The sequence below is a fragment of the Amphibalanus amphitrite genome, unplaced genomic scaffold, assembly GCF_019059575.1.
Source record: "Amphibalanus amphitrite isolate SeventyFive unplaced genomic scaffold, NRLGWU_Aamphi_draft 000263F_arrow, whole genome shotgun sequence".
NCBI lineage: Eukaryota > Metazoa > Arthropoda > Thecostraca > Balanomorpha > Balanidae > Amphibalanus > Amphibalanus amphitrite.
In genome coordinates this window covers 700,941-713,977 of record NW_024881758.1, presented here as the reverse complement: position 1 = coordinate 713,977, position 13,037 = coordinate 700,941, and the positions used below count along the sequence as shown (strand labels likewise).

Genomic DNA, 13,037 nt, shown 5'->3' with positions numbered 1-13,037 from the left:
TACAGGCAATCTTATGGTGAAAGAATTCTGAAAATAGGTTGGTAAACAATTGAAATATGAACGTGTAAACACAAAACTGTGACTGCTGCGTTTCCCGCGTCGGCCGATCCCGCCTCAGCCGGCGACATGTTACTCTTAGCAGGACTCTAACTGCCATATTTATTATCGGATTAACTAGAAATTCCCCATACATACTCAAAAATGTATGTTCTTTCGTATAGTGAAGATCAAAAGACGTGAAGATATCGTTACGTGATAATGTTTTCGTTGAATTTATTTCATGATGCATTTCCACACGGCTCAAAATTCACCGCAAAATACCGTTTGCCTGAGACACTTTTACAATGGAACGTGAATGCTTGACTACGATGACTATGCATTTCGATTCTCGCAGAGTTTGAGATATCACTAATCAGCAATCATTCATTTCAGAAAGTGTACACAAGCAAGCATGTCTTGACTCTGTCTTTCAAGGTCACGCGCGGTTGCGTGATGTTGATGCATGAAAACGGCGTTTGCCGCGAAAGTTATGAATGGCCCACTCCAATTTTTTCACAGATGGTTAGGAACATTGTGACGGACATAATATGTAAAAATTACTCAAATCGAAGGTGGCGTGTTTTTTGCTATTTATATTTTTCTGTTTTAATTCAAGGTCAAATGCAATTCAAGGTCACTTCAATTTAATTTTATAATTAAAAATCAAAGCCTTATCAATTGCCTACAAGACCCTGTTAATATCATTTTGATACCAGAAAAGGAACCAGAGTTATAAGCATTTAAAAAAATGATGTGTGGCATTTTTGGCTATATTCGATGACCTATATCTCGGCGATACGTTATCAAATTTCGAAAATATTACACGTAACTCAGTTTTGAACCATGCCCAGTCTGCCTACAAATTTTCAGAAAAAATCGAAGGGGATGACGGATTTCGGTGTTTGATTTGACGTGGAATGCCCCATTTGCATTGTGTGGTAAGGAAACTTGGTTATGCGTTACCGACACCGCAAATCTGCCTGGTCTTTACACGCACACAAGGAAATTTCCTGCACACGCAATGAGGATAAATGAACAATACGGGATCAATTTGGCAGCCACCACACTGATAATTAGTAGGCAGGGCTTGACTACGAAAATTAAACGGCGGCAGCGCCGGCGAAGACGGCGGCGGCGGCGGCGCGTGGTCCGTAAATGTGAGGCGCGGCCGTCACTAACCCGTCCGTCGGCGCCGACGTTTTGCGCGTCGGCGCCGACGTTGTACAGTGGTCCGTGTCGACGGCGACCTGACGTTGCGGCGGTCATAAACAGCTCTGCCGGCGCGGCCGGTAACGACCCGGCAGGCCCTCGGCTTCAATAATCCGACAAGTCGATACGGCCCCAGGCGGTTGAGAGCGGCGCTGATAGCGCAGCCGAGAGAGCAGTGGGAAGGAGAGAGAGAGAGAGAGAGAGAGAGAGAGAGAGAGAGAGAGAGAGAGAGAGAGAGAGAGAGAGAGAGAGAGAGAGAGAGAAAGAAAGAGGAGGAGAGGGATGAAGTAATAGAGAGAAAGAGCGATGGGGAAGGGAAGGAGAGGAAGAACTTCAATCGGAGAAAGGTAAGAGGGATAGAAGAGGGAAAGGAAAAGAGGGAGGGAAAGAGAGTGGAGAGAGAGAGAGAGAGAGAGAGAAAGAGAGAGAGAGAGAGAGAGAGAGAGTAAGGGAGAAAGCTGAGAGAGCAGTGTAAACTATGCAGTGTGCACTGTGCACTTAACTTCATGCGAAGAGTAGAACCACAGATCCGACTGAGCATTTTAATCCAGGAAGTTAGCGATACCAACGGTTGAGCAACAAGTTGCAACTCATCTTGCCTAACAGCCATACAGAACTTTCATTTTAAGATGAAAGTTCTGTAAATTCTACGATCTTTATTACGTGGCTGGCGGCAGATCTCGTGTTGAAGTCGGGTTCCCGCGGCAGCTGTCGCCTGTCAATTATTCGCAGCGCCGATCCGGGATTTATTCTTATCTGCATGCTCAGTCTATGCTCCGAGCTGCGGGATGTGATTGTGTGGGATCTCAGATGTGCTCAAAACAGGTCAACAACGAACCGAGGTACATACGTTACCGTGACGCGGTAACATCACATTTGGTTGAATCCGCTTTGGTGTGTCGCAGGGCACAAAACGTCATCCAGAGCAACTCCATAACAAAGCAGCTGGTAATACAAGGTCGAGTATGATTTTGGAGCCGTCTCAACAAGTTGAACTCAATGCAACTGTATAAAGATGTCGCTCAGTTACATAAGTGGTGCGAATATCGCCACTATTATCATGACACGCTCTGCTTAAACCAGCGGCAATTATCGCGTGGCCGGGCCGACCGGGGTATTACTGTAATCATACTTTGGCCGTGAGACATGCGAACCCGGCACACGAGCCACGAACGGCTGTCGAACTCTGCCCTCTGTGTCACGGACGGCCGTCTAATCTGTGGCCGGATGGTTGTGGAGCCGAGTGCTCTGAAGACCGAAGACGGAAGACTCTGCTTTGTGGAATTCAGCGTACCACAAGAGAGCTCGCGTCAGATCAGACAAGCTGTAAGAAGCGGCCGATCAAAGGTAACTCTTTATTGACTGCTGGTCAAATTCTAGGGCAGCTAGCTACCCCATCATCTCAGCACTCCATTGGGTATGCTCAAGAGCCCATTTGGTGGTGCTTGAATTTGCAGAGTGAGAGTGAGTGGGCAAGATCACCGCAGTGAATAACTAAACACGAATCATTAGACCATCACCGTGTTAGGTAACTACTATTAAATCCAGCTAGGAAGCGATTAGAGACAATCAATCAACGCTTATGGCTCGGATCAGGAAACCGCCTAATCAATTCACAAACTTCCATCAGTTGTTATCCCAGCTCTCACTCGAGCGAAAAACAAATATGCCCGGTAAGCCGTGGCTGTAATTCTGAAGCTGACATTGGGCCAACAGAAAATCGCCAAGAATCTCCAGCGAAGCCACCAGGGGCGGCGCCACGGGTTTTCGATAGGGGGGGACGGGGACCGAAAATCGGAAATCCCAAAAGTAGATACTGATCGTGTATGCAAAAAAAAAAAAAAAACGAGGCACGTAACGCCGCGAAACTTGGCAAAGCCCAAAACACATCGAATGGTGCATCCCGTTTCCAAATTTATCCTAGGACACCTAAGATCGATCACCTTTTCAAGCATCCTTGCCTCTAAATCAAAATTTGCAGTCTTGCCAACTCAAAGCTGGTTTCCTACAAGCTGCGAATTGCTTAGGTATGAGTAGCAGTGCCAGCTATTCTTACGTTTCGTACTTTCAAATTTTCGATCTTACGTCTGGTCAGCTTCAGGGCTTCACCATCATATAGTCATGGAGGAAAAGTGGGAATGTCTTCTGCTCTGACAAGTGCGCCAAAACTGCAATATAATTTCAGAATCATGACATCACCACCTGATCCATATGCAACGGGCAGGGTGCAGCTAATGGCTAGCCGTCAGTGGTCATGTCATCGGTGGTCACTCAAAAGGTCATGCTAGGTCATGGAAGGTCACCAGCCGTTATTTGATCACACTTTCTGATGGATTTTACTTGCCAAGAGCTTCGCGGGAAAAACGAGCGCATGCACCGTTGAAAAAATTGAGTGAAAGGGTCTCAGGTCCGGCGACCTCTGCAGGTGAAATGCCCCAGGGTAGGATTCCGGTCCTTGTTGATTAACTTCGTCAAAAATGGCAGTAGAGCTGTGATGTCGGCACCATTGTGTTCGTCATGATCGAGCTGGCACGACCTGCATCGTTCTCATATTCACCCTCCAATCGTAACAACTACAGCAGGGATTGGCAAATGGCGGGGCACCCCCTTTGGGAGGTAATGAAGGTCTCTGGAAACCTCATCCCACATCTTTTTAGCATTAGTGGCTCTCCTTATGGAACAGGTTTCTTGACTGGTCTGTTTCACCCCAGAATTCAAAGACTAGTCAAGGTAAAACCGAGCGCACCACAGTGAGCACAATTTGATAAGCTGGTGTATCTCAATTTTCATGTAGAACCTTTCACGTATCACGGACCTAAAACCCTTTCGTGCACTCATGCAAAAGCAACTGCCATGTTTCAACAGCTGGTAATGGCATTTTCACAGCCGCTGACGTAAGAAGGGGAGGGATGGGGGGCTCGATTAGACCCCCAGCCGTTCGGCCGCCGACCGAACTTAGTTTTGCAGAAAAAAAACGAGTGCTATCGAACCCCTTGACGAGAGGGAGCCGATGCCATATCCAATTATAAGGTCTTGGGCTACTGCGTGCTTTTTTGGTCCTGCCTGTGATCTATCCGAACACTTCTCCCCACAAGTGCTGGGGTTAAATGGCATAGATTTCAAATGGTTCCTGTGGTAGAACTGCCATGCTTGAATTTGACTAATTAGGAATGGAAAATTTTCATATAGTAACGGAAATCTATGGAATTTCAGTGAACTTGGTTTTATCGGCAATGGGGTCTGGCAGTGGGGTGGGGAGGTAATAAGTAATAACCCTGCCTGGCGCCCCAAAAAGGGGGCACGATCCCCGAGGCCCTGCTGATCACCTTATAACTACAGGCATCACAGCTCCACACCTTTTGCAGATGGCCAGGACCCCCTGCGATGCATCCCAACAGCAATCTTTATTCAGCACCTGCCTTGATTAACCCACGATGCATTAAATGCGACGGATCAGGATAGCTCAATAATGCATTATTATCAACTATTGAACGGGCCTCGCCGATAGGGGGGTACTGTACCCCCCTAACTTTCGATAGCGGGGGACCTGTCCCCCCCGTCCCCCCCGGTGGCGCCGCCCATGGAAGCCACGGCCGCGCGGATCCATTGGACCGCGCTTGACTGGGCCTGAAGGGGTGAAGAGGGGACTGGGGAGCGGAGAACAGGGCGAGCTCCCCATTAATTTCTCGTGGGAGGCAATTACCGCCGTTATGGAGCGTGACCGATGCTGATGTCGGTAACGATGTTGTGTTCTGCACAGGATGGAGAATGCAGAAGGCAGCTCCCTGTCTCTCTCAGCTCGACGGCCCGTTTGGGGAGGTCAGGTCAGCCGGGTGGATGAGGTGTTTCATCACTCCTCAGAAAACTGCGCTGTCATGCGCGGCATCGGCTCAGTTCCAGGAGAGAATTCCATTCCGTTCGCTGGCTGCTGCTGGTGTTGGCGGTCGTACGTTATCGATGGAAAGCGAGAGAGAGAGAGAGAGAGAGAGAGAGAGAGAGAGAGAGAGAGAAAAAAAAAGAGAGAGAGAGAGAGAAGAGAGAAGAGAGAGAGAGAGAGAGAGAGAGAGAGAGAGAGAGAGAGAGAGAGAGAGAGAGAGAGAGAGAGAGAGAGAGAGAGAGAGAGAGAGAGAGAGAGAGAGAGAGAGAGAGCGCGCACAGCAGGAGAATCAAACATAGCGAATGGGTGATGGGTGAAGGATTTCGATGACACTTGACAGGGACCTGATGTTGTTGATTGTTGACAGATATTTGATGACGGTGATAGCGATGATGGATGGACTGATGATGTATTGACCTGGCAAGTCTGACGATCCAGTGACAACAGCCTGCAGAGACGGCGGCGGGGATTTGGTGACTGGTGATGTTAGCAAGCCAGTGACCTGGTGATGGTGGCACCACACATCTCGCCACCGTAACCACCGTCACGCCGCCCGTGTATAACATACACATTTACTTCTGGTCATACACGAGCTACATAAATCACGCTGATACTGCACAGTTGCAGCCGGCTGACGGTACAGAGTACACTCTGACGGGCTCGGTCGACCCGGGGTTGGTCGCGAGTCAGTCCGAGACTCCGGATAGGAGGCATTCGGACGGTGGCTGCTGATCACAAGCGACACTGCAGTAAACAAGCGCACCGCTCGCTCATGCGCCGCGCCCTAATTTCGGCGCGCCTGGCACCTCCCGTGCCGGTGACGTAACAATGATGTCATGTCACGTGCTGTTGATGCAGTGCGGCGCGGACTGTGAGGACTAGTGACGGTGAGTCATGCGCCCCTCTGCGGGACGCCGACAACAGACATTGCACTCAACAGCTGCAGGGCACCACGAGCGCCCCCTTGACGTGTGGTCATGAGTCGAGTCACGAATCACGAATTACGGTCATGGGTTTATGGATCGTAATTTCACGAGTCCAGTCACACCGTTCGATACAACAAAACGCAGTCATCCGCGGGTTGGCATAGCCACTTCGAGCAACGCCAGATTTGCGAAGTACGCCGCGTCAGCTGCTTTAGATATCCCAATGCAAATCACTGAAACAGTCTTATAACGTCCTCCATTCGTCCATACGGCTACTCACTAATTCCCATGTGTCACAGAGTTCCATTTAATTAATTTGCCTACCAATCTTGGTGAACTTCATTTAAGCTCCGCTAAAATAAACGACCGCCGGCTTCCACTCGGCAATGCGTCTACCGGGCCGAAATGTCACCGCCGTGCGCGAGCCACGCATCCGATTTGCACGTTCTCGGGATTGGTTCAACCGACGGGACCGGGCCACCTTCCTCGGGGCACACGAGCTCGTATAAATAACCGGCTGTGAAAGCCTGTCGAGTGGGCGGTGAATCACGCTCTCCCAGTCATAACTCTTCTACGGAACACCAGTTGTGAAATCGGGGGCGCGGTCGACGGACATTTGAGTCGTTTATGTAGTCAGTGTTCGGGGTATGAGTGTCAGTTCAACACCGCCAGTACCTGTGGTGGTGTCATGCGCCGTGACTGATGCTGATTTGAGAAAGACGAGGGGTAGATTACCTTGTCAGAAGCATGCTCTGACTTCACCTCGTCATTTGTAAGCAAACAAGACTCGCACAGAAGGCTACAAAAGGCTCGTAAGTCATGTAATTCAGCTACGTGGCAAACGTCTCTCGCCAGCAGTTTACTTTCTCTGCAGCTCATCAGATTACTTACAAAAGAAGTGGCTGACGAGCTCTTAAAAACCGAGGATTATGCCACCACCAACTGCCCCCATGACGCTGCCCTCACCGCCAGCAGCTTCCTCAGTCCTTACAGTTTAGCAGAGTGATTAACCCTAGAACGCCTAGGGGGGGGGGGGGGGTTGTATCAACGGGTTCCGGACAAAAAGTCAAATGATAAAAGGTAAAAGAATGATTAGTCAACAGACATTACGTCAAAAGCACGAAGTCAAAAATCTTAAAAGTCAACAGGTAAAAGGTCAACAAAGAGGAAAGTCAAAAGTCAAAAAGTCAAAAAGGATAAAACGTCAAAAGATAAAAAGTGAAATTGCCAAAAAGTCAATGAACAAAAAGCCAACTAGCATAGAAGTCAAAAGACAAAAAGTCAAATGGACATAAGGTCAAAAGACAAAAAGTAAAAACGGCAAAAAGTCAAATTGCCAAAAAGTAAAAAGAACAAAAGTCGAAAGACAAAAAGTGAACAGGATATAAAGTCAAAATCCAAAAAACCAAAAGGACAGAAAGTCAAAAGGACAAAAAGTCAAAAAAACAACAAGTTAACCGGACATGAAGTCAAAATAAAAAGTCAAAAGTTCAAAAAGTCAAAAAGACATATAGTCAAAGTCCAAAAAGTCAAAAGGACAAAAAATCAAAGGGACAAAAAGTCAAAAGGACAAAAAGTGAAGAGGACAAAGGTCAAAAGACGAAAAGTCAACAGAACATAAAGTCAAATTACGAAAAAATCCAAAGGACAAAAAGCCAAAATCCAAAAACTCAAAAGGACAAGTCAAAGAGACAAAGTCAATGACACCTGGATCATCAGTCATTACATACATGAGATAACATTTACAAACAGCTGTACACAATTAAGCAGGATGCTGCACAATATAACCTGCATCATTGGACATTGAAGCGAGACTGCCTCCATTGCACGACTAATGGGGATTCCCATGGCCCGCAACCGCGACTCAGCTGGTCACACGGGCATGCTTGGCTGAAATCTGACACACATCCGTTGACACGTGCTAGGTGGGAGCTCGCTCGCATCGTAAGGTTGTCATGAGGCAGCGTTACATGATCCTTCGAGACAACTGACTGTCCCAGGCGCAGTTTACTGGAATTATTTCAACTTATTTTTTTTGCGGTGTTTTTTTTTGGCGGAGGGCGGGCGATTTTTAGGCGTTTTCATTTGGCGGTTAGCGGGCGTGCGATGCGGGCGGTTGTATTGTTTTGCGGCGTTTTTGCGTTTCTTATTTGCGGTTTGCGGCGGGCGGGCGTTTGTTTATTTTTGCGACCTTTGCGTTGGCGTTTCGGGCGTGCGTTTTGCGCGTTTTGCGGTGTTTGCGTTTTGCGGTGTTTGCGTTTTGCGGCGGGCGGGCGTTTTTCACAATTCAAAGTTCAAACCTTCGGGCCACAGCGCTCCTCGAAAAGCGCTGCCCTCGAGTATGGTACAATTGGTACAATAGTAAAGCGCGTCGTTTCTTTTAAATCACCGTTCCATGCTTCTATCCTCAGGATACGGAAATCCTTCTCCTCCACACCGCAACCCCCTCCGGGCTGGACAGGCAACTTTATCTCATGCGGACTGCTGGAGCGGCACCGCTGCTCCCGAGGGAGCGCACCCCGTAGCCGGGTGCAGTGAGTACCTTGGGGCTGATCGGCCTGTCCTTCGGGATGGGCTCAGCCCCGGTGACTCACTAGGATGCCTGCCCAGACCAATGTCTCCCCCTAATTCCTATCATCCTTCCGGTTCTGAAATGGTCTAATTGGACCGAAAGGGCCTAACCCAACAAAACAAAACAAATTTCTTTTAAATAGGTGGAAGTTGGAACGAGAGGCAATGGTGTGATTGTCGGATTGTCCTGCCTTGAAAGGAACGCTCATATCAGCATCAACAGACAACAACCTGTTAATATTCACGGACTGCATACAATTAAGGTGACCAATTTTCATCGAAAGGTACGGACTGCATACAATTAAGGTGACCAATTTTCATGTATAGGTCAATTAAGTTATCGAGATGCGATTGCTAAAAACACAATTTTTTAGGACCTCGGAGCTGTGACGTCCAAAGAGAGGTGACAAGTATAGCGCATTGTGGCCACCAGTTACTGTCCCTCTCCTTCATCTTCGCCTCCGCCCTACGTCTCCTTATCGGAACTGCCCCCCCCCCCCCGCCACCAGCAGGCACAGTACGCCAACTTTATATAGATAAGTTCACATTCCCAATATACTTTTTAAAGGTAGTGTGCCACCTTTGAAAGATTTCCCGTTTTATTTTTCCTAGGATAAGAAGCTTCTGTTTTTACCTAATATCGCAAAAAAAAATCAAAAATGGGCCTGGAATAGTGCCTTTTTCGCCTAAAAGTTTATCGGTTTTTAGATATGTATAACAACTGTAGTGGGCTCACCTGCAAACAGGCGTCGGGCAACAATCGCGAATGCGGCGCACTTGTGACAATAAGCAAAGGTCATTATAGTGTTACGACCATACGACGTACGGGAATGAGTTATCAGCTGTCTAATCGTAGACAACACAATGTCGAGCCTTAAACTGTAAGCCTGTATTGGTATTGTTTCTTAAATTTGGCTGTCGAACATTAATTTGTGGTTTGAAATATGATTTTATGTAAAATAATTTATATGAAACAGCCGTCTCTTAAGTTATGACCCCATTACACCACGGTGCGAGCGACTTTAGCGAGTGTCATTTGAGCGAACGTCATTTGAGCGAACCATTTTCAGCGACTGGCAACTTAGCGAATATCAAATTGAGCGACTATCAAATATAGCGATTATCAATTTAAGCGAAAGCTATGTTTCAGCGACATCTATTTCGTCGACTACAGTTTGAGCGACTGTCATTTCAGCGAAACACTTCATCGTCGCGTAACGGTGTTTTTTTTTTGCGAGCACACGTCCAACGAATGTTTCCGGAACTTTTCATGGTTATCTCCGGAACTGAATGGCGGATGTCACATTCAAAGTTCAGACATTAAGCTCCAAATTTAATGCCACACTTCTAAAAAAAATCCAGCGGTTCGATTTCACCCCCCTGCTGTTTGCCAATAATGGTGACCAAACGTTTGTCCAGTGATTCACATTGCTTGTGCTGTTTTTCGCGAAATTCCCCCGCTTGAATTTGGATCAGTCCCATGTCGTAAAAATTTGTTCTTTCCCCAAGCAACGTACGAATTTTCAGATATTTGGGTGAGGTCCCTGAAACATAGACCGTGCCATCCCTCGAGTTTATTATTGGTCCTTGGCATTCCTTCCGTCGTCCTATCTCTCACGTACCACATCTCCAGATCAAAGTTGCAGAATGAGGCCAGATATTTTTGTGGTTTCCAAGCTTAAAAACAAATTTTTAATTTGTCGCGCGCAGCTTGAAGCATAACACATACTAAGCGGGTATTCCAAGGGCAAGAATTCCCGGAAAGTAGCAAATAATTGACTTCCGTCGCGTTCGGTTTCGCTGTAACTGTATTCGCTCAATTGGTCCCCCATTGACCTCCATATATTCGCTCAATCTGGTTTCGCTGATTCTGGTCCTCGCTTAAGTTAATAATCGCTGTGATTGAATTCGCCTACTTGACAATCGCTGAAAAAGTCAATCGCTTAAATTGATAATCGCTGAAAAGGCTTCGCTCAAATGTCGTTCGCTGAAATGCCGCTCGCTCAGGTGTCGCAGAACCTTACACCACACGCAAGTGGCAGAAATGACAATGATCAGCTGACGCATTTTTCTTGGCCGAAGTCGGAGCGCGCGGCCCGACGCACCACGCGTATTTGGAAATTCCGACCTCGACGAGCATCAGAAGCCACCTAACAGGCGTGTTCGAAACCGCAGGAGATGATGATGAACGGGTTTATCGAAACTTGATTGGATGAGCATATCGGTAATAGCGATTTTAGTGTGTGCATTTATTGTTCATAGTGGTGTGAAATGTGGTTGAGGTACGACCGACAACCCGTCGGGGCGAATTTCGCACTGGGGTACTCAAAATTTGAAGAATTTAAGACGTTTCCATAAGTTTTGAAGGTATGGATAAGTTCTAAAAATCCGGTTCTCCTTATCCGGGTCATTAACTCCATATGGTCCAAGAAAGCTGGCACACTACCTTTAAAGCAAAGTAAAAATAGGTAGGAGCGTTCTTATCGGTAGTGTCGGGGCACGCACGGGGACGCGCCGAGACTCTATGCGGTGCAGCCGGCGCCCAGCGGGCGGCGGCCGGGGATCAGGTGGCCCGGCGCGGGTCAGTCGCCGACCGGAGACGCGGGCTGCGGCGTACTTGTACCGACTTAGTTAACGACTGCTGTTGAAGACTACTTTTTGCTGTTGACTACATTTTGCGCATCAACTTTTCGCGCACCTATAAACTATTTGCTTGTTGACTTTTTGTGTGTTGACTTTTAGCGTGTTGACTTTTAAGCATGTTGACTTTTAGCGTGTTGACTTTTAGCATGCTGACCTTTCGCGTGTTGACTTTTAGCGTGTTGACTTTTAGCGTGTTGACTTTTAGGCGTGTTGACTTTTAGCGTCTTGACTTTTTGCGTGTTGACTTTATGCGTGTTGACTTTTAGCGTGTTGACTTTTAGCGCGTTGACTTTTTGACATGTCGGCTTTTTGTCTCTTTGACATTATGTCTTTTGACTTCTTGCGTGTTGACTTTTAGCTTGTTGACTTCTGGCGTGTTGACTTTTTGGCAGGTTGACTTTTTGTTCATTTGACATTTTGTCCTTTGACTTCTTGCGATGTTGACTTTCTGTCTGTTGACTTAATGTCCTTTGACTTTTTATCCGTTTACTTTTAACGTTTTGACTTTTCATCCGGGAATCTGTATCAACCCCCCCCCCCCTGAGGTTTTTTCGAAGTGCACGCTAAACGGCTTGTTGTAGCGGGCTGAAATTTTCAATACCCTCTGGGGCAACCTTTGCGCATCTTTTGCCGAAAAAAAATTGATCGGGTCATGTCAGGTCACGGAGTTATGACGTCATAAGAGGTACAGCCTCCGGCCGGATTTTCACAAACTGAGTGCCAACGCCCGAGGTTTCCTGCCGGTGGTACGGACATCGGTTGATGGATCGTGATGAAACTTCCCATGCATGTTGGGGCAAGTATTGGCTATCATATGGTATAAGAAATTTGACCGGGTCAGGTCAGGTCACGGAGCTATGACGTCACAAGAGGAACAGCGTCCGGTACTATTTTTGAAAAGCGCCCGAACCACTATTTTGCTAATTCTTGTCACCTCAATGGGAATATGCAGCAATATTAGCTTCTATAGGGAGCAAATGGACCTCCCAAATCCAAAAATACAATCAGATTTCAAAAATTTAAATTTTGATTTTTCGAATTTCTGCCGCCGACTGTGACCTTGCCGACTTCCGGCGCTCCCAACGCGCCATTTTTAGAGCTAGGGAAACGAAATACATACCAAACGATAGAGAATTGATCAAGGAACACGATAGTGAAGGTTTCAAGTCGATATCTCCCACCGTTTTGCCGCAATCGCCGCCGAAATTTGAAAAAAGTCTATTTTTCCGAAAATTTGACCTTTGACCGGTCAAAAGTAGGTCAAATGTTGACCTAGGACCAAAAAATATACCACCAATCGCGAGATCTCGTTGAGAGCAATCCGTTGGTTTTTTCCGCTAAGCTCTACGACCTTCCGTTTCGAAACGCCAGGGGGGGTCGTAACAACCCCCCCCCCCCTGGTCGTTCGTGTTATGAGAAATGGCCTGGGGCCGTATTCACGTCGACTTCGTAAGTCGATTTTCTTTCGTAAGTATAATTTGGTATTCACGTCGACACTTCTTAAGTTTTTATCGACGGAGTTCACGTGATTAAAAAAAATTACCTAAGAAGTAGGTCAAACTTAAGAAAATTCTTACGAAAATGATCGACGTGAATACGGCCCCTGGTCGTGCGAGGGTTAATGTGCTTTAGTGCGGAGCGGTGCTACGTCTGACAGGCTACCGCTTCCGCTGCCAACGCCGTCCAGAGAAGGAAGAACGTAACCCTGTGGGGTAAGACACGGTGAAGGCGTTATCACCCTGAGCTAACACTCCTTTTGGGGTAACGCTCCT

At 47.2% G+C, this 13,037-nt stretch overlaps 1 protein-coding gene across 1 annotated transcript in view; it reads right to left on the bottom strand.

Annotated features, from left to right (window-relative positions):
* LOC122386820 (actin cytoskeleton-regulatory complex protein PAN1-like) overlaps window positions 1–13,037 on the bottom strand; it is a gene marked incomplete at its 3' end in the record, with an annotated part of 88,905 nt that overhangs the window by 28,210 nt on the left and 47,658 nt on the right. The window lies entirely within an intron of this gene.